The following is a 20,293-nucleotide window of genomic DNA, read 5'->3' as shown; positions in this document are numbered from 1 at the left end:
TAAATCTTTGTGAAACATTTTTTATATTTTCTCCATTCTATTTCCAGGACTTTGGATCATCTTTACTATCATTACTCTGAATTCTTTTTCAGGTAGGTTATTTCCTCTTCACTTATGTGGTCTGGTGGGTGTTTACCTTGCTCCCTCATCTGCCATGTATTTCTCTGTCTTCTCATTTTGCTTAACATTTGTGGTTGAGGTCTCCTTTTTGCAGGCTGCTGGTTCATAGTTCCTGTTGATTTTGGTGTCTGCTCCCAGTGGGTAAGGTTGGTTCAGTGGGTTGTGTAGGTTTCTTGGTGGAGGGGACTGGTGAGTGTGTTCTGGTGGATGAGGGTGGATCTTGTCTTTTTGGTCAGCAGGACCATGTCTGATGGTGTGTTTTGGGGTGTCAGTGACCTTATTATGATTTTAGGCAGGCTCTCTGCTAATGGGTGGTGTTGTGTTCCTGTCTTGTTAGTTGTTTGGCATAGAGTGTCCAGCACTGTAGCTTGCTGGTCATTGAATGGAGCTTGTTCTTAGAGTTGAGATGGAGATATCTGGGACAGCTTTTGCCATTTGATATTATGTGAGGTCAGGAAGTCTCTGATGGAGCAATGTCCTGAAATTGATTCTCCCACCACAAAGGGTCAGGTCTGACACCTGGCCAGAGCACCAAGACCCTGTCAGCCACAAGGTTCAGAAGAAAAGGGAGGAAAAGAAAGAAAGGAAGTAAGAAGGAAAGAAAGAAAGAAAGAAAGAAAGAAAGAAAGAAAGAAAGAAAGAAAGAAAGAAAGAAAGAAAGAAAGAAAGAAAGAAAGAAAGATAAAATAAGGTTATTAAAATTAAAAAATATTAAGAATAAAAAAGTAATAAGAAAAGAAAGAAGAGAGCAATGAAACTAAAAACAAATCCAGCAGTGATAACAAGCACTCAGAAAAAAATACTAAAAAACCCCAAAACAAAACAAAAAATAAACAGACAGAGAGAACCCTAGGAGAAATGGCAAAACAAAGCTATACCGAGAAAATCACACAAGGAAGCACATGCATACACACTCATAAAATGGGAGAAAGGAAAAAAAAAATATGCATATATATAAAGATAAAGGAAGAGAGCAACCAAAACAATAAACAAGTCTACTGATGATAATAACCTCTAAATGCTAAACTAAGATAAACATAAAAGCAGAAACAAATTAGATGCAGGAAGCAAACCCCAAGTCTACAGTTGCTCCTAAAGTCCACCACCTCAATTTTTGGGATGATTCATTGCCTACTCAGATATTCCAGAGATGCAGGTTACATCAAGTTGTTTGAGGAGATTTAATCTGCTGTCCCTGAGGCGGCTGGGAGAAATTTCCCTTTCTCTTCTTTGTTTGCACAGCTCCTGGTGTTCAGCTTTGGATTAGGCCCTGTCTCTACTTGTTGGTCACCTGAGGGCATCTGTTCCCCACCCAGACAGGATAGGGTTAAAGTAGCAGCTGATTAGCAGACTCTGGCTCACTCAGGCCTCAGGGAGGGAATGGCATGGAATGCAGGGCAAGCCTGTGGTGGCAGAGGTCAGCATGACATTGCAACAGTCTGAGGCATGCTGTGTACTCCTGGGGTAGTTGTTCCTGGATCACAGGACCCTGGCAGTGGTGGGCTTCAGAGTCTCCCAAGGGTGTGTGGATAGTGACCTGCACTTGCACACAGCCTTCTCGGTGGCTGCAGCAGCAGCCTTAGTGTTTCATGCCTGTCTCTGGGGTCCGCACTGATAGCCATGGCTTGCGCTCATCTCTGGATCTCGTTTAGGAGGTAGTCAGAATCCCCTCTCCTTCTTCACCCTGCAGCAATAGTCTCTTGCCTCTTAAGCATGTCCAGAGTTTTTCCTGGACACCCTCCCAGCTAGCTGTGGTGCACTAGCCCCCTCAGGCTGTCTTCACACAGCCAACTCCAGTCCTCTCCCTGGGGTCTGACCTCCAAAACCCAAGTTTCACCTCCCAGCCCCCACCTACCCTGGCGGGTGAGCAGACAAGCCTCTCAGGCTGGTGAGTGCTGGTTAACACTGATCCACTGTGCAGGAAACTCTCTGCTTTTCCCTCTGAAGCTGTGTAACTGCACTCTCCTTCATGGTTCCAAAGCTTCTCCCCTGCCAATCCCCCACCCCTGTCTCTGCCAGTAAAGGGGCTTCCTTTTGTGTGGAAACTTCCTCCTTCACAGCTCCCTCCCAGAGGTCCAGGTCCCATCCCTATTCTTTTGTGTCTGTTTTTCCTTTTTCCTTTGGCCCTACCCAGGTATGTGGTGAGTTTCTTGCCTTTTGGGAAGTCTGAGGTCATCTGCCAGTGTTCAGTAGGTGTTCTGTAGGAGTTGTTCCACATGTAGATGTAATTTTGATGTATTTTTGGAGAAGAAGATGATCTCTGTGCCTTACTCCTCCACCATCTTGAAGGTGCCTCAATCATTGTGCTTTCATTTTCATTTGTCTCAAGGTGTTTTTTGCTTTCTTCAGTGATCCACTGATTGTTCAGAAGCATATTGTTTAGCCTCCATGTGTTTGTGTTTTTTGCAGTTTTTTTTCTTGTAGTTAATTTCTAGTCTCATTTTGTTGTGGTCAGAAAAAATGCTTGATATCATTTTAATTTTCTTAAATTTACTGAGACTTGTTTTGAGGCCTAATAGGTGATCTATTCAGGAGAATTTTCCATGTGCACTTGGAAAGAATGTATATTCTGCTGCTTTTGAATGAACAGTTCTCTATATATATTTAATTATTCCATCTGGTTTAATGTGTTAAATAAGTCCAGTGTTAATGATTTTCTGTCTGGATGATCTGTCCATTGATGTAAGTGGGGTTTTAACATCCCCGATTGTTATTGTATTATTATCAATTTCTCCTTTATGCTTGCTAATATTGCTCCTATATTAGGCCGATGTACATTAATGAATGTTGTATCCTCTTCCTGTATTGATCCCTTTATCTTTATATAATGCCCTTCTTTGTCTTTTCTTATAGACTTTGTTTTACTTTGAGTCTACTTTGTTGTGTATATACTTACCCCAGCTTTCCTTTCATTTTCATTTGCATGAAATATCTTTTTCCATCCCCTCACTTTCAGTCTGTGTGTGTCTTTAGTTCTGGAGTGAGTCTCTTGTAGGAAGCATACAGTGGTTCTTTTTTTTTTTTCTTTTTTTTAGTGGGTTTTATTTTTGTGTCCATTCAGACACTCTATGGTTTTACACTGGAGCATTTAGTCCATTTACATTTGAAGTAATGATTGATAGCTATGCACTTATTGCCTTTTTAATTGTTTTTGCAGTTCCTTTTGTTTCTTTCTTCTTTTGTTCTCTTCCCTTGTGATTTGATGGCTATCTCTAGTGTTATGTTTGGATTCTTTTCTCTCTTATGTGTGTGTATCTGCTATAGATTTTGGTGTGAAGTTACATATAACAATCTATATACATGTGATTATTTTAAGTTGCTTACCTCTTAAATTCAAACACATTTTAACAACCTTGTAATTATTTTCTTTTTTTATATTTCTTCTTTTTCATTGAAGTATATTGATGTAAAATATTATATAAGTTACAGGTGTATAATATTGTTATTTACAATTTCAAAGGTTATATTCCATTTATAGCTATTATAAAATATTGGCTATATTTCTTGTGTTGTACAAGGTATCCTTGTTGCTTAGTTTTTTTTTTTAATTGAAGTATAGTTGATTTACACAGTTATGTTAATTTCTGCTGTACAATAAGGTGGCTGAGTAACATACATATATGTGTATATATATATATATATACATATATATATATATATATTCTTTTTTATGTTCTTTTCCATTGTGGTTTTATCACAGGATATTGAATAAAGTTCCCAGACCTTGTTGAGCCATCCTATGTATACTAGTTTGCATCTGTTAATCTGAAACTGCAAATCCTTCCCTCCCTCACACCTCCTTGACAACCACAAGTCTTCTCTATTCCTGTGAGTATTTTTTTGTTTTGTAGATATGTTCATTTGTGTTGTATTTTAAATTCCACATATAAGTGATATCATTTAGTATTTGCCTTTCTCTGTATGCCTTACTTCACTTAGTATGATAATGTCTAGGTACATCCATGTTGCTGCAAATGATGTTATTTCATTCTTTTTTATGGCTGAGTAATATTCCACTGTATATATGTACCACATCTTCTTTATCCATTCCTTTGTTGTTGGATATTTAGATTGTTTACATGTCTTGGCTATTGTAAATACTGCTGCTATTAACATAAGGGTACATGTATATTTTCAAATTGTAGTTTTCTCTGAGTATATACCCAGGAGTGGGATTGCTGGATCATATGGCAACTCTATTTTCAGTTTTCTGAGGAACACCCATACTGTTTTCCATAATTGCTGCACCAATTTATATTCCCACCAACAGTGTAAGAGGGTTCTTTTTCTCCACACCCTCTCCAATATTTGTTATTTGTATAGTTTTTAATAATGGCCATTCTGACTGGCATGAGTTGGTACCTCATTGCAGTTCTGATTTGAGTTTCTCTAATAACTAGCAGTGATGAGCATCTTTTCATGTGCCTGTTGGCTATCTGTATGTCTTCTTTGGAGAAATGTCTATTTAGGTCTTCTGGCTCTTTTTTGATAGGATTTTTTATTTTTTTGTTATTGAGTTATATGAACTGTTTGTATATTTTTGAAATAAAGCCCTTGTCAGTAGCATAATTTGTAAATATTTTCTCCTATTCTGTAGGTTGTCTTTCCATTTTGTTTATGGTTTACTTTGCTGTGAGAAAGCTTATAAGTTTGAGTATGTCCCATTTGTTTATTTTTGCTTTTATTTTTATTGCCTTGGGAGACTGACCTAATAAAACAATGGTAGGATTTATATCAGAAAATGTTTTGCCTATGTTCCTTTCTAGGAGTTTTATGGTGTTGTGTCTTATATTTAAGTCTTTAAGCCATTTTGAGTTTATTTTTGTGTATGGTATGAGGGTGTGTTCTAACTTCATTGATTTATTGTACATGCGGTTGTCCAATTTTTCCAACAGTACTTGCTGAAGAGATGGTCTTTTTCCCATCTTATGTTCTTGCCTCCTTTTTCAAAGATTAATTGTCCATAGGTGTGTAGGTTTATTTCTGGGCTGTCTATTCTGTCCCATTGATCCATATGTCTGTTTTGTGCCAATATCACACTGTTCTGATTATGGTAGCTTTGCAGTATTTTCTGACATCTGGAAAGGTTATGCGTCCTGCTTTTGTCTTTTTCCTCAGGACTGCTTTGGAAATTCTGGGTCTTTTATGGTTCCATTTAAATTTTAGGATTATTTGTTCTAGTTCTGTAAAAAATGTCATGGGTAATTTGATAAGGATCACATTAAAACTGTAGATTGCTTTGGGTAGTATGGTCATCTTAACAGTATTAATTCTTCCAACCAAGAGCATAGGATATCTTTCTTTTCTTTGAGCCATCTTCAACTTCTTTTATTAATGTTTTCAGCAGATAAGTCTTTCACCTCCTTGGTGAGGTTTATTCCTAAGTATTTAATTTTATTTTTGATGTGATTTTAAAAGGGACTGTTTGTTTACCTTCCGTTTCTGATAATTCATTGTTAATGTAAGGAAATGCAACCAATTTCTGTATGTTAATTTTGTATATTGTTACCTTGCTGAATTTGTTGAGCAGTTCTAGTAGTTTGTGTGATGTCTTTAGGGTTTTCTATATATAATATCATGTCATCTGCATAGAATGACAATTTTCTCTCCTTACTAATCTGCATACTTTTATTTCTTTTTCTTGTCTGATTGTTGTGGTTAGGACTTCCAATACTATGTTGAATAGAAGAGGGGAGATCGGGCATCCTTGTCTTGTTCCAGATTTTAGCCAAAAGGCTTTCAGCTTTTCACCATTCAGTATTATATTGGCTGTGCATTTGTCATAAATAGCTTTTACTATGTTGAGATATGTTCCCTCTATACCCTTTTTTTTTTTTTTTTTTTTTTTTTTTTTTTTTTGCGGTATGTGGGTCTCTCACCATTGTGGTCTCTCCTGTTGCGGAGCACAGGCTCTGGACGTGCAGGCCCAGCAGCCATGGCTCAGGGGGCTAGCCACTCCACAGCATGTGGGATCCTCCTGGACCGGGGCATGAATCCGTGTCCCCTGCATTGGCAGGCAGACTCCCAACCACTGCACCACCAAGGAATCCCTCTATACACACTTTGGTAATAGTTTTATCATGAATGGATGTTGAATTTTATTGAGTGCTTTTCTGCATCTATTGAGATGATCATGTGGTTTTTGTATTTTCTTTTTTTGATGTGGTGTATTGCATTGATTGATTTGCATATGTTGAACCATCCTTGTGACCCTGGAATGAATCCAACTTGGTTTTGGTGCATGATCTTTTTTTGTGAGTTGTTGGGTTCAGTTTGCTAATATTTTGTTGAGAATTTTTGCATGTGTATTCATCAAATATATTGGCCTGTAATTTTCTTTTGTGGTAGTGTCTTTGTCTGGTTTTGGTATCAGGGTGATGGTGGCATCATAGGATGTCTTCAGGAGTGTTCCTTCCTCTTCAATCTTTTGGAAGAGTTTGAGAAGGATATGTATAAATTCTTCCTTGTACATTTGGTAGAATTCATCTGTGAAGCAATCTGGCCCTGGACTTTTGTTTGTAGGGATTTTTGGGTTTTTGTTTTTAGGGATTCTATTTCACTTCTAATGATCAGTCTGTTCAAGTTATCTATTTCTTCTTGATTTGGTTTTGGTGAACTGTATGTTTCTAGAAAGTTGTCCATTTCTTCTAAGTTGTCAAATTTGTTGGCATGTAATTTTTCATAGTATTCTTTTATGTTTTTTTTTTTATTTCTGCAACATCTTTCATTTCTAATTTTGCTTATTTGGGTCTTCTCTCTTTTCTTCTTGGTGAACCTGGCCACAGGTTTGTCAACCCTGCATTTTATCTCTCCCCGCCCACACACATTTACTGCTTTTCACATCATTTTTTACATCTTTTTGTGTTGTGTACCCCTTAACTACTTATTGTGTATATAGATGACTTCACTACTTCTGTTTTTAACCTTCTTACTATCTTCATATGTGGTTGATTTACTGCATTTACTGTATATTTGTCTTTTCAAATAAAAATTTTCCTTTTGTAATTTTCATACTTCTAGTTGTGGTCTTTTCTTTTTCACTGAGAAAAGTCCCTTTAACTTTTTTCATAAATCTGCTTTTATAGTGCTGAACTCTTTTAGCTTTTGCTTATCTGTAAAACATATGACCTCGTCATCAAATCTGAATAAAAGCTTTGCCAGGTAAAGTATTCTTGCTTGTGGGCTTTTCCATTTCATCACCTTAAATATATCATGCCAGTCCCTTCTGACCTGCAGGGTTTCTGCTAAAAAGTCAGCTGAAAGCCTTATAGGAGTTTCCTTGTACATAGCTTGTTGCTTTTGTCTTGCTGCTTTTAATATTCTCTCTTTAATTTTTTAATTAAAATATGTCTTGGTTTGGTCTTCTTTGGTTTGATCCTGTTTGGGACTCTGTGCTTCCCAGACCTAGCTGTTTCCTTTCCCAATTTAATGAAGTTTTCAGTTATTAAAGATTTATATAATGTTCTCTGCCCCTTTCTCTCTCTGTTCTCCTTCTGAAACCCCTATACTGCAAATGTTAGTTTGCTTGATGTTTTCTCAGAGGTCTCTTAAACTGTCCTCATTTTTCAGAATCTGTTTTCTTTTTTCTGTTCAGCTTCAGTGTTTTCCACTTCCCTGTCTTCCAGATCACTGATCCATTATTCTGTATCATGTAATCTACTTTTGTTCCTTCTAGTGTATTTTTTTTTTTTTTTTGAGGTATGCAGGCCTCTCACTGTTGTGGCCTTTTCTGTTGCAGAGCACAGGCTCTGGACGCACAGGCTCAGTGGCCATGGCTCATGGGTCCAGCCACTCCACAGCATGTGGGATCTTCCTGGACTGGGGCACGAACCCATGTCCCCTGCATTGGCAGGCGGACTCTCAACCACTGTGCCACTAGGTAAGCCCCCTTCTAGTGTATTTTTAATTTCAGTTATTTTATTGTTCATCTCTGTTTGGTTGTTCTTTATATTTTCTCTTTGTTAAAAACTTCTGACTTCTTACTCTCTTCATCCAATCTTCTCCTGGGCTCTTTGAACATCTTTATGATCCTTACTTTGAACACTCTATAGAGTAGATCACTTATCTCCACTTCTTTAGTTCTTCTTCTGTGGTTTTATCTCTTTTCTTCATTTGGAACATATTCCTCATTTTTGCATAATTTGCTCTTTTTCTTTCTTTCTTTCTTTCTTTCTTTCTTTCTTTCTTTCTTTCTTTCTTTCTTTTTTTTTTTTTTTTTTTTTTGTGGTACATGGGCCTCTCACTGTTGTGGCCTCTCCCGTTGTGGAGCACAGGCTCTGGACATGCAGGCTCAGCGGCCATGGCTCATGGGCCCAGCCACTCTGTGACACGTGGGATCTTCCTGGACTGGGGCACGAACCCATGTCCCCTGCATCAGCAGGCAGCCCTGCTCTTTTTATTTCTATGTGTTTGGTAAGTTGTTTATATTTTCTGACATTGTAAAAGTTACCATTTTTAGAAGACATCCTATGAGTCCCAGCAGTGCATTTTATCTCTGGTCAGCAAAGCTATATGCTCTGGGGTATCCCTTATGTTAGCTGTATGTGTCCTTCTGCTGTGGTGGACTGACTACTGTAGATGGTCATATAGATGTAGCTGACCCCGAGTCTAGTTAGTTGCCTGGCCTTGACTTGTGCAAAGGCTGCTGTACTCTGATTGGCAGCATCAGTTCACAAGGTGGCTTGCTGTAGAGCCCTGGAGGGTCCCAGGGCTTATGCTGGCCCACGGGTGGGCAGAGCTGTGTTCTGGTGTGAGTGATTTCAGGACCTGTATTCTTGGATCTGTTGGTGGGCTTAAGTCAACCATTAGAACTCTATTCTAATGAAGGTGGAGACTTTGTACATGAGCAATACAGAAGGTTTATTTATTTGCTTGCTTTTGTGTTCATTCATTCATTCATTTACATATTAACTTCTTTATTCAATAAACATTTATTGAGCATCTATTTTGTACCAGGCAATCTCTTAGTCATTGAGGATACAGGTGTACATAGATACATACATAGATTAAAAACCTGGCCTCCGTGGAGCTTATATTCCAATATTCTAATAGTGACAGATACTAAAAAAACAAATAAATAGATAATATGTGAGGTAGGGTTAAGAAATCTTTGAAAGAATGAAGTAGGATAAGGATATAGAGTCAGGATGGGGAAGGTGCTATTTTCAATGTACCTGGTATGTTTGAGGACCAACTAAGAAACCAGTGACTGGAGCTGAAAGAACTATAAGGAGAATGGTAGAAAATGGTGTCAGAGCAGCAGCAGGGAAGGAGACTATAGAGTTTTATATGATAGTATGTGTTTGTGCTTTTACTCTGAGTGAAATGGGAACTATTATGGGATCTTGAGTCAAGGAGTGTCATGATCTGACATTTTAGAAGGATTATTCTGCTGCTTTTTGGAGAGTACACTGTATAAAAGCAAGGATAGAAGCAGAAAGACTAGTTTGGAGGCAATTTAAATAATTTAGGAGAAAATGGATGGCTGTCAGATTAGGAAAATAGCAATGGAAGTGGAGAGAAGTGGTCTGGAATCTAAATATATTTCCAAGGCTGGGCTGACAGAAGTTATAAGCTGACAGAATATGCTAACGAATTGGATGTGTGTCATCAGAGAAAGACAGACATCAAAGATGACTCATATTAAGGAATGACTCTAAGTTTTTTTGGTCTAAGAAACTAACTGGTAGAATGAAGATGCCATTTGTGAAATGAGGAATAAAGTGAGAGCACAAAGACTTTGATGGAAGGTTTCAAATCAAGAATCATGTTTCAAAAATGTAGAGCTTGAGTTGCCTATCAGACAGCCAAGTAAGGATGTCAGTAGGAAGTTATAGACATACATCTGGAGATCAGAGAAAGGTCAGAGGTAGAGATATACATTTTGGTATCATCAGCATATAGATATGGGGCTGTGAGATTGAATGAGTTCACTGGGTAAGAGAAAATAAATAGAGAATATGACCAAGAATTGAGCCCTAAAATCCTCTAACAAAGGTCAGGATGTTGATAAGAGAGTTATCATCTCTGTCAAATACTGCTAGTAAATCCAGAAGAATGAGAGATTTTATTTAGAATCCTCATTGTGACACAGCTGACTTTTTCTCCCTCATATACAATCGTGGTTCCCATCAATAGCTTTTCCTGCTAATTTGAATATGAAAAATGACCACTAAAATGAAACCAAACCTTCATCCATCACTTGTATGAAGGCTCAGAACTGGCTTCTATTTGGGATCTGTGTGTGTGTGTGTGTGTGTGTGTGTGTGTGTGTGTGTGTGTGAGAGAGAGAGAGAGAGAGAGAGAGAGAGAGAGAGAGAGAGAGAGAGTGAGAGACAGACGGACAGACGGACAGAGAGCAGACAGGCACAAAGAAACAGAGAGATATTATGCAGAGAAGCATGATAGAATTAGACATTGTCCCTGACTTTGAGGACTTTGTCTAAAAAAAAAGACAAGAGAACCACTAACTTGTATTCATGTGGATTCAAAAGATGCTTAAATAACTGCCTGCAGAATTTCAGCTAAGAAATATTAAGCAATCAGACAGGTGCTATGGGGCTGGGAAGGATCTATAATGCTTGAAAATTATTGTGAATGACTTTGGGAAAGCTAAGGAATCTCTTTTCAGGAAGCCATGCCTCAGAGTCATTTCTCAAGTTGTGTTATTACATTTTAGATTTGTTTAAGAATGTCCAAAATTGTTCCATTGTCTAGGGGATAATTTCTCTCCATAGCCCTGGCTAGCTTTCAAAGTTTTTCAAAAACTCATCCCAATCAGTCCTTCTAACTATTCTAACTTATAGCAAGCACTTCCTCCAAATCTTAGATCACTAGTTATCTACCTATCATTCATTAGTTGTCTTTTTAAAGTGATAAGATTTTACATTTTTAGAGCACTTTTAAATTCACAGTGAATTTGAGAGGAAGGTACAGAGATTTCCTATATATCCCCTGCTCCCACATATGCATAAGCTTCCCCATTATCAATATCCCCCACCAGAGGGTACATTTGTTACAACTGATGCACCTACATTGACAGATGATAATCAGCCAAAATCTGTAGTTTACATTACATTTCACTCTTGATGTTGTACATTCTATTGGTTTGTACAAATGCATAAGGATAGTATTCATCATTCCAGGATCATACAGAGTATCTTCACTGCCCTAAAAAACCCTCTGTGCTGCATGTACGCCTCCCTCCCCCCAATCCCTGGAAGGCACTGATTTTTTTTATTGTCTCCATACTTTAGAATATAATATAGATGAAATCAAGCAGTATGTATCCTTTCAGATTGGCTTCTTTCTCTTAGTAATATGGACTTACATTTTCTCCATGTCCTTTCACAAACTGTCAGCTCACTTCATTTCAGCACTGAATAATATTCCATTGTCTGGATGTACCAGAGTTTATTTATCTATTCACCTACTGATGGACAACTTGATTGCTTCTAAGTTTTGGTAGTTATGAATTAAGAGTCTATAAAATCTGTGTGCAGATTTTTGTGTGGACCTAAGTTTTCACATCCTTTGGGTGAATACTAAGGAGCATAATTGCTGGATCATATTGTAAGAGTAACTTTAGTTTTGTAAGAAACTGCCAACTGTCTTCCAAAGTGGCTGTACCATTTTGCATTTTCACCAGCAATAAATGAGAGCTCTGCTGCTCCACAACAATGTCAGTATTTGGTGTTGTCAATGTTTGGATTTTGGCCATTCTAATAGATATGTATATGTATCTCATTGTTATTTTAATTGTCTTGTCTTTTTTTAAACATCTTTATTGGAGTATAATTGCTTTAAAATGGTGTGGTAGTTTCTGCTTTATAACAAAGTGAATCAGTTATACATATACATATGTTCCTATATCTCTTTCCTCTGTGTTTCCCTCCCACCCTCCTTATCTCACCCCTCTAGGTGGTCACAAAGCACCCAGCTGAACTCCCTGTGCTATGTGGCTGCTTCCCACTAGCTATCTATTTTACGTTTGGTAATGTATATATGTCCATGTCCCTCTCTCACTTTGTGCCATCTTACACTTCCCCCTCCCCTCAAGTCCATTCTCTAGTAGGTCTTCATCTTTATTTCTGTCTTGCCCCTAGGTTCTTCTGACCAGTTTTTTCTTTTCTCTTTTTTTAAAAATATTCCATATATATGTGTTAGCATATGGTATTTGTTTTTCTCTTTCTGACTTACTTCACTCTGTATGACAGTCTCTAGGTCCATCCAACTCACCACAAAAAACTCAGTTTCATTCCTTTTTAGGGCTGAGTAATATTCCACTGTATATATGTAACACATCTTCTTCATCCATTCATCCGTTGCTGGACACTTAGGCTGCTTCCATGTCTGGCTATTGTAAATAGAGCTGCAATGAACATTTTGGTACATGACTATTTTTGAACTATGGTTTTCTCAGGGTATATGCTGGGTCATATGGTAGTCCTCTTTTTACTTTTTGAAGGAACCTGCATACTGTTCTCCAAAGTGGCTGTATCAATTTACATTCCCACCAACAGTGCAAGACGGCTCCCTTTTCTCCACACCCTCTCTAGCATTAATTGTTTGTAGATTTTTTGATGATGACCATTCTGAATGCTGTGAGATGATATCTCATTATAGTTTTGATTTGCATTTCACTAATGATTAAGGATGTTGAGCATTGTTTCATGTATTTGTTGGCAATCTACATATCTTCTTTGGAGAAATGTCTATTTAGTTCTTCTGCCCATTTTTGGATTGGGTTGTTTGTTTTTTGATATTGAACTGCATGAGTTGCTTGTATGTTTTGGAGATTAATCCTTTGTCAATTGCTTCATTTGCATATATTTTCTCCCATTCTGAGGGTTGTCTTTTGGTCTTGTTTATGCTTTCCTTTGCTGTGCAAAAGCTTTTAAGTTTCATTAGGTCCCACTTGTTTACTTTTGTTTTTATTTCCATTTCTCTAGGTGTGTCAGAAAGGATCTTGCTGTGATTTATGTCAGAGAGTGTTCTGCCTATGTTTTCCTCTAAGAGTTTTATGGTTTCTGGCCTTACATTTAGGTCACTAACCCATTTTTAGTTTCTTTTTGTGTATGGTGCTAGAGAGCATTCTAATTTCATTCTTTTACATGTAACTGTCCAGTTTTCCCAGCACCACTTACTGAAGACGCTGTCTTCTCCACTGTATATTCTTGCCTCCTTTATCAAACATAAGGTGACCATATGTGCGTAGATTTATCTCTGAGCTTTCTATCCTGTTCCATTGATCGATATTTTAGTTTTTGTGCCAGTAGCATACTGTTGTGATTACTGTAGCTTTGTAGTATAATCTGAAGTCAGGGAGCCTGATTCCTCCAGCTCTTTTTTCTTTCTCAAGATTGCTTTGGCTATTCATGGTCATTTGTATTTCCATACAAATGTTGAAATTTTTTGTTCTAGTTCTGTAAAAAATGCCAGTGGTAGTTTGATAGGGATTTCATTGAATCTGTACATTGCTTTGGGTACTAGAGTCATTTTCACAATGTTGATTCTTCCAATCCAAGAACATGGTATATCTCTCCATCTATTTGTATCATCTTTATTTTCTTTCATCAGTGTCTTATAATTTTCTGCATACAGGTATTTTGTCTCATTAGGTAGGTTTATTCCTGGATATTTTATTCTTTTGGTTGCAATGGTAAATGGGAGTGTTTTCTCAATTTCACTTTCAGAATTTTCATCATTAGTGTATAGGAATGCAAGAGATTGGTGTATGATCCTTTTAATGTTCTGTTGGATTCTGTTTGCTGGTATTTTGTTGAGGATTTTTGCATCTACTTTCATCAGTGATTTTGGCCTGTAGTTTTCTTTCTTTGTGACATCTTTGTCTGGTTTTGGCATCAGAGTGATGGCGGCCTCGTAGAATGAGTTTGGGAGTATTCCTCTCTCTACTATATTTTGGAAGAGTTTGAGAAGGATAGGTGTTAGCTCTTCTCTAAATGTTTGATAGAATTCACCTGTGAAGCCATCTGGTCCTCGGCTTTTGTTTTTTGGAAGATTTTTAATCACAGTTTCAATTTCAGTGCATGTGATTGGTCTGTTCATATTTTCTATTTCTTCCTGGTTCAGTCTCAGAATGTTGTGCATTTCTAAGAATTTGTCCATTTCTTCCAGGTTGTCCATTTTGTTGGCATAGAGTAGCTTGTAGTAATCTTTCATGATCCTTTGTATTTTTGCAATGTAAGTTGTTACTTCTCTTTTTTCATTTCTAATTGTATTGATGTGAGTCTTCTTTTTTTTCTTGATAAGTCTGGCTAATGGTTTATCAATTTTGTTTATCGTCTCAAAGAACCAGCTTTTAGTTGTGTTGATCTTTGCTACCATTTCGTTCATTTCTTTTTCATTTATTTCTGATCTGATCTGTATGATTTCTTTCCTTCTGCTAACATTGGGGTTTTTTGGTTCTTCTTTCTGTAATTGCTTTAGGTGTAAGGTTAGGTTGTTTATTTGAGATATTTCTTGTTTCTTAAGGTAGGATTTTATTGGTATAAACTTCCCTCTTAGAACTGCTGTTACTGCAGGTTTTGGTTTGTCATGTTTTTGTTGTCATTTGTTTCTTGGTATTTTTTGATTCCTCTTTGATTTCTTTAGTGTTCTCTTGGTTATTAAGTAGAGTGTTGTTTAGCCTCCATGTGTTTGTATTTCTTGCAGAGTTTTCCTGTAATTTATATCTAGTCTCATAGCATTGTGGTTGGAAAAGTTACTTGATATGGTTTCAAGTTTCTTAAATTTACCAAGGCTTGATTTGTGACCCAATATATGATCTATCTTGAAGAATGTTCCATGAGCACTTGAGAACAATGTGTATTCTGTTGTTTTTGGATGGAATGTCCTATAAATATCAATTAAGTCCATCTTGTTTAATGTATCATTTAAAGGTTGTGTTTTCTTATTTAGTTTCATTTTGGATGATCTGTCCATTGGTAAAAGTGGAGTGTTAAATTCCCCTACTATGATTGTGCTACTGTTGATATCCCCTTTTATGGCTCTTAGTATTTGCCTTATGTAATGAGGTGCTCCTATTTTGGTTCATAAATATTTACAATTTTTATATCTTCTTGGATTGATCCTTTGATCATTATGTAGTTTCCTTCTTTGTCTCTGGTAATAGTCTTTATTTTAAAGTCTATTTTGTCTGATATGAGAACCGCTACTGCAGTTTTCTTTTGATTTCCATTTTCATGGAATACCTTTTTCCATCCCCTCACTTTCAGTCTGTATGTGTCCCTTGGTCTGAAGTGGGTCTCTTGTAGATTGCATATATATGGGTCTTGTTTTTGTATCCATTCAGCCAGTCTATGTCTTTTGGTTGGAGCATTTAATCCATTTACATTTAAGGTAATTATCGATATGTATGTTCCCATTACCATTTTTAAATTGTTTGGGGTTTATCATTGTACATCTTTTCCTTCTCTTGTGTTTCCTGCCTAGAGAAGTTCCTTTAGCATTTGTTGTAAAGCTGATTTGGTGGTGCTGAATTCTCTCAGTTTTTGCTTGTCTGTAAAGCTTTTAATTTCTCTGTCAAATCTGAATTAAATCCTTGCTGGGTAGAGTAATCTTGGTTGTAGGTTTTTATCCATCACTTTAAATATGTCCTGCCACTCCCTTCTGGCTTGCAGAGTTCCTGCTGTAAGATCAGCTATTAACCTTATGGGGATTCTCTTATGTGTTATTTGTTGTTTTTCCCTTGGTGCTTTTTATATTTGTTCTTTGTATTAAATTTTTGATAGTTTGATGAATATGTGTCTTGGTGTGTTTCTCCTTGGATTTATCCTATATGGGACTCTCTGTGCTTTCTGGACTTGATTAACTATTTCCTTACCCATATTAGGGAAATTTTCAACTATAATCTCTTCAAATATTTTCTCAGTTCTTTTCTTTCTCTCTTCATCTTCTGCAACCCCTATAATTCAAATATCAGTGCATTTAATGTTGTCTCAGAGTTCTCTGAGACCATCCTCAATTCTTTTCATTCTTTTTTCTTTATTCTGCTCTGCAATAGTTATTTCTACTATTTTACCTTCCAGGTCACCTCTCTGTTCTTCTCCCTCTGTTATTCTTTTATTGATTCCTTCTAGAGAATTTTTAATTTCATTTATTGTGTTGTTCATCATTGTTTGTTTGCTCTTTCATTGTTCTAGGTCCTTGTTAAATGTTTCTTGTATTTTCTCCATTTTATTTCCAAGATTTTGGAGCATCTTTACTATCATTATTCTGAATTATTTTTCAGGTAGACTGTCTATTTCCTGTTCATTTGTTAGGTCTGGCAGGGTTTTGCCTTGCTCCTTCATCTGTTGTGTGTTTCTCTGTCTCCTCATTTTGCTTAACCTACAGTGTTTGGGGTCTCCTTTTTGCAGGCTGCAGTTTCGTTGTTTCCCTTGTTTTTGGTCTCTGTCCCCAGTGGCTAAGCTTGGTTCAGTGGGTTGTGTAGGCTTCCTGGTGGAGGGGACTAGTGCCTGTGTTCTGGTGGATGAGGCTGCGACTTGTCTTTCTGGTGGGCAGGTCCACGTCTGGTGTTGTGTTTTGGGGTGTCTGTGGCCTTATTGTGATTTTAGGCAGCCTCTCTGCTAATATATGGGGTTGTGTTCCTGTCTTGCTAGTTGTTTAGCATAGTGTGTCCAGCACTGTAGCTTCCTGGTCATTGATTGCAGCTGGGTCTTGGCATTGAGATGGAGATCTCTGGGAGATTTTCACCATTTGATATTACATGGAGCTGGGATGTCTCTTGTGGTCCAGTGTCTGGATATATATAATTGCTCCAAAGTCCACCTCCTCAATTTGGGATGATTCTTTGTCTTTTTAGGTATTCCACAGATGCAGGGTACATCAAGTTGATTGTGGAGATTTAATCTGCTGCTCCTGAAGCTGCTGGGAGAAATTTCCCTTCCTCTTCTTTGTTCACACAGTTCCTTCGGTTCAGCTTTGGATTTGCACCTGCCTCTGTGTGTAAGTCACCTGAGGGCATTTGTTCTTCGTTCAGACAAGACGGGGTTAAAGGAGCAGCTGCTTTGGGGGCTGTGGCTCACTCAGGCTGGGGGGAGGGAGGGGTACAGATGCCGGGTGAGCCTGTGGCGGCACAAGCTCTTGTGACTTTGCACCAATCTGAGGTGCAGTATGTGTTCTCCCAGGGAAGTTGTCCCTGGATCATGGGACACTGGCAGTGGCGGGTCGCACAGGATCCCAAGAGGGGAGGTGTGGATAGTGACCTGTGCTTGCTCACAGGCTTCTTGATGGCTGCAGCAGCAGCCTTAGCGTCTCATGCCCATCTCTGGGGTCCGCGCTGATAGCTGTGGCTTGCGCCCGTCTCTGGAGCTCCTTTAAGTGGCACTCTTAATCCCCTCTCCTCACGCACCAGGAAACAAAGAGGGAAGAAAAAGTCTCTTGCCCCTTTGGCAGTTCCAGACCTTTTCCCGGACTCCCTCCCTGCTAGCTATGGCGCACTAACCCCTTCAGGCTGTGTTCATGCAGCCAACCCCAGTCCTCTCCCTGAGATCTGGCCAAAGCCCGAGCCTCAGCTCCCAGCCCCCACCTGCCCCGGCGTATGAGCAGACAAGCCTCATGGGCTGGTGAGTGGTGATTGACACAGATCCTCTGTGTGGGAATCTCTCCGCTTTGTCCTCCACACCCCTGTTGCTGTGCTCTCCTCCCTAGTTCCATAGCTTCCCCTTCCGCCACTCACAGTATCCCCCCATGAAGGGGCTTCCTAGTTTGTAGAAACCTTTCCTCCTTCACAGCTCCCTCCCACTGGTGCAGGTCCCGTCCCTATTCTTTTGTCTCTGTTTTTTCTTTTTCTTTTTTTTTTTCTTTTTTTTGCCCTACCCAGGTAGTGGGGAGTTTCTTTCCTTCTGGGACGTCTGAGGTCTTCTGCCAGCATTGAGTAGGTGTTCTGTAGGAGTTGTTCCACATGTAGATGTATTTCTGATGTATTTGTGGGGAGGAAGGTGATCTCCATGCCTTACTCTTCCGCCATCTTGAAGCTCCTCCCTGTCTTGTTTTTTAAAAGTTTGTTTCTTATCTCCTCAAACAGAGGAGATAAGAAGCTATGGAACAAATGAGACATTATTTTACTTTTTTTTCTGTCCACTACTATAAATTATTATTAAGTGGGTACTTAATAATGCTATTTGGATGAATGCACAAAAAATGCCAAATATGTTCTTTACCTGTCATTCCTAGTGTTTACCCAGAGGTAATGCAACTATGAAAGAGATGAACAGAAACATTTTGGGGGTGGTGGATAAACATTGGTGAGGTATTCAGCTGGTGTGTTTTCTAAACTTAGCAGAATATAAATGAAGAAATTTAAATCAATATTTGGTGTGTATATTATTTTTCTTCAGAGAATTTAATAAAACTTCTCTCAAAGCTGCCATCCTTCCTGCCAAGTAAGTTATGACTTACTTCCACAAAAAGAAAAAACAATGCCTTGACCCACGGACCTTAACTCGAGTGATTAAATAACTTATCTTCTAGGCTGGGACAATTTTGAGAAAAAGGATGCTAATAACAGTTACACCAGATAAGCAGCCATGAGCCAAGACAATCCTAGAGAAATTTCCTGGGTCATGGACTCCTTGAAAACGGATAGAAGCTATAGTTTCTTCCTCTAGAAAAATCTTACCTTAAGTTTCAGGATAAACTCACCCCCCATAGCCTGTCCCAATTCACTGATTAAGAATCCCTGACTCACATGACCTCATGTCCATCTGAATGCTCTACTCCCTCAGTAAACTTGCTGCCCACATTAAAAGGTTAAAATGATCTTCAAAGGTCCCTAAATAAAACCAGAAGGAAAAATAATATATAAATATCATTTTCTGTAGCTGGTATATGTTTTCAACCAAAATGTTTATAAAGTTCATATCTATGGAGAAAATCCTATTTTCTAAAGCTTGCCCTTAAAAGTAGGAGATATGTTCCCATTTAGGGAAACATAATCAAATATTTTTCTATCGATATTATCATAGTAATTACTTTTGAAATAGATCTATATTTTTCAGTACGTTCAAATACAACCCTAAGCCCTTTGTCCTTGAACTCCTTTTGGCCTCCTTGACAGGCAGTTATAAACTCACCGAACTTGTTATAATGTCTGAGGGAGCTTGGTTACTGTACCACATCATGCCAGTAGGTGCCACTGTAACATGCTGGGCTTTTCTGGGAAGAGTTTTTAAACTACATATTTTGTGATTTCAAATTTTCAACAAAAAGATTATAATAATCTCATTATAAAGTTCAAGCAAGGCTTCATGTGTATGCAGTCTACTCATTCTGTTCCTTCAATTTTCTAAATATAATGAGTAAAAATATACAAGAAGCAATCATAGGACACTGCCAGTCAGTTTTCCTAAAAGTTGTCAATGTTTCTGTACACACACACACATACAAACACACACACACACACATACACACACATTTTTAGGATAAACTTTTACATCTTAAGGATTTTTAAATAATATTTTTTAAAATTTAAAGTTACTACAATCTCACAGAAAATTTGAAATCACACACAAAAATAGAAAATGTTTAAATTACCCACAATTCTATCATTCAGAGATAACTACTACTATCATATGCCTACAAATTTTTCTGTATATTTTTCTATATATAGAATACACATCAAGAAAAAGTATATACACAAATACTCCCCTGCTTGTATTTTTTTCAGCTCATATAAAAGTATAAACACTTTCCAAAAATCTAGAATTTAGAGTCAGAGAAGACCCGAATGATCTCCTTCTTTGTTTAATGCAGTTTCATTATAGATGAAGACATGAAGACCTGGATCTTGCCCAACTTTTTGACTTTCAAGTGAACAATTAGACAAAGAACCTGTATTTCAGTAAGTAAATTGTGTATTAATATGTAATCTCAAATTTAGATGTTATAGAATAGTTCAATAAACATGTATAGACTATCTACTATAACTGCAATTGTACTTTTTTGAATAGTACTTGAGAGATAACAAAGAACTTTCTTGTGAATTATTTTCTTTAATCTCCAGAATGTGGGAAATACTATTATTATTATAACTTCCATTTTAGACATTAGAGAATTGAGGTTCAAACAAGTCAAACAACATGCCAAAAATCATATAAGAAGTAAATGGATGAGCTGAAATTTAATCCTCTGATCTCAAGCCCCATGTTAT

At 37.7% G+C, this 20,293-nt stretch overlaps 1 long non-coding RNA gene across 1 annotated transcript in view; it reads left to right on the top strand.

Moving 5' to 3' along the window:
• LOC136792686 (uncharacterized) overlaps positions 1-19,972 on the top strand; it is a 29,177-nt gene extending 9,205 nt beyond the window's left edge. Inside the window, exons 2-5 of the long non-coding RNA XR_010836831.1 lie at positions 3,821-3,948; positions 7,859-7,999; positions 16,946-17,088; positions 19,897-19,972. This is a non-coding gene — a long non-coding RNA (uncharacterized lncRNA). The remainder of the gene's footprint in view (positions 1-3,820; positions 3,949-7,858; positions 8,000-16,945; positions 17,089-19,896) is intronic.
• The last annotated feature ends 321 nt before the right edge of the window (positions 19,973-20,293 follow it).

Source organism: Kogia breviceps, chromosome 15 (assembly GCF_026419965.1).
Source record: "Kogia breviceps isolate mKogBre1 chromosome 15, mKogBre1 haplotype 1, whole genome shotgun sequence".
In the NCBI taxonomy this organism is placed as follows: Eukaryota; Metazoa; Chordata; class Mammalia; order Artiodactyla; family Physeteridae; genus Kogia; species Kogia breviceps.
The sequence above is the reverse complement of the archived record's forward strand: the minus strand, read 5'-3'. Positions and strand labels throughout refer to the sequence as shown.